At 33.6% G+C, this 1861-nt stretch overlaps 1 protein-coding gene across 1 annotated transcript in view; it reads right to left on the reverse strand.

The window, feature by feature from the left end:
* IL1RAPL1 (interleukin 1 receptor accessory protein like 1) overlaps positions 1-1861 on the reverse strand; it is a 639823-nt gene that overhangs the window by 563202 nt on the left and 74760 nt on the right. The window lies entirely within an intron of this gene.

A 1861-nucleotide genomic window follows, 5' to 3' on the forward strand; every position in this document is an offset into this window, starting at 1 on the left:
AACAGGCAATTATAGGGAGAAGAATAAATAACTGTGATATGAAAATATCTTTAAATATAGCTGCTAATTAAAAGTGATTTCTGCAGCCCCTAAACAAGATATTTTATGAGAACACTGTAAGGCAAGAAGGTAAATGACTACACTAAAACTCTCTTGCCCCCAAATTTAAATGAATTCATAAATGTGGATAATACTTTAGAAAAAAATTATATGAGGGGCGCCTGGGTGGCTCAGTCCATTAAGCATCTGACTCCTGATTTCAGCTCAGGTGAAGATCTCATGGTCCAGGAGACTGAGAACCCTGCTGGGCTTCTCATTAACAGTGCAGCCTGCTTGAAATCCTCTTCCTCCCGCTCTCCCTGCCCCACCCCTCCCTCTCACTCAAAATAAATAAACTTAAAAAATAAAATAAAACATACGTAACTGTAAAGATTTATATCACTCAAAATGTCATCTTCCTGAGGTTTTGGAATTGAAGATTGCTTAAGAAAATTAGCTAATGGAAACGTCATAAAAATATAGTTGTTAAATAGTTATTTTTGTTAAAAGACTTTATTGTATTGTAATATTTGATATTTGAGACATCCCCTTGGATGACTCGTAAACATCTTTCATTTAGCATGTCCAGGTATGATGGCATTCATCATTTCCCTAAGCCTACCAGTCCCTTTAATGTTTGGTGTTAGAATAATTCACAAAGTAACTGAATTAATTGCCAAGCAGTTCTAAATACTTTAAGAAACAGAAAATCTCTCTGTATATCCTTATCCCTAACTACCTCTACTTCAACTTTTGGGCTTTGAGGGATTCTTAGAGAAATCCTCAAATTTCCTTCCTAACAGCTGAATGACCAACCACCCCACATAAGGTAACAGTATGAAAAAGTTGTAAGCAGAATGAGTCCTGACACCTGCAAATAGATTTATGATAAAATATTTCATTTGTGACATTTTAACATGTGTCACAGTGCACTGCTGAATACCCTTTGGTGCACGTGCATAAGATGTGGAATCAAATTCAAACTATTTTGTTTGGTTATATGAGGTCTTATTTGACGTGGGTTTGGCCTCTCCTCCCTATTTCCTCCCATTTCCCCATTCACATCTGTGGCTTCCTCTGTTCTTAAAGTACTGCTGGTCCTGATACGTGAGTTGTTCCTCACTTCCATGTTGTGGTGGAGATCTTGAGCCAGGAACTCCTTTCCATTCTGTGCTCATCCTGTAATGCTTAGCCTAAGCACTGTCACTCTGGGGTCTGAGTCTATTTCCATATCATCCCTTATGACAGCTCCCTTCAAAGTACTGCACAGGATTCTTTGTGGATCAAATATGGTAGTAAATATAAAGAAATATAAGAATTGAAATGTACACTGATATAAGTATCCTTTTCAGATTTTTATTTTTTCAAACATAAATTCTATAACATTGCATGCATATTATAGTATTAGTATTTTTAATTGATTAAAATTTGCTATATATAAAATCATAAATATATGTAATACATATTTATATTCTCTATGTTCAATGTCACAACTGTCTTTTTAAAACATCAAAGAGTACTAAATGGCAATTATTATTGTGAAAAATAGTATATATATGTAATAATAGCACTTTTTCAGTATTTAATTGTAATTTCTCTTTAAGCAGAGGTTAAAATGATATTTATATATAAGAAACAAGAGAATTAAATACAGCTCTTTTGTTTTCTTGTCTTTGAACCAAGAAAATATTCCTGAAGTTATGATTCAGTTATAGGTCATTCTGATGAACTGTAACAGAAAAGTTTTCTTTTGCAAAATTCTAAGGCCAAACTGAAGAAGAAGAAGAAGACAAATCAGTAAAAATCTCATTTTTATTTCAAC

Source organism: Crocuta crocuta, unplaced genomic scaffold (genome assembly GCF_008692635.1).
Source record: "Crocuta crocuta isolate KB4526 unplaced genomic scaffold, BGI_CrCroc_1.0 scaffold486, whole genome shotgun sequence".
Lineage (NCBI taxonomy): Eukaryota > Metazoa > Chordata > Mammalia > Carnivora > Hyaenidae > Crocuta > Crocuta crocuta.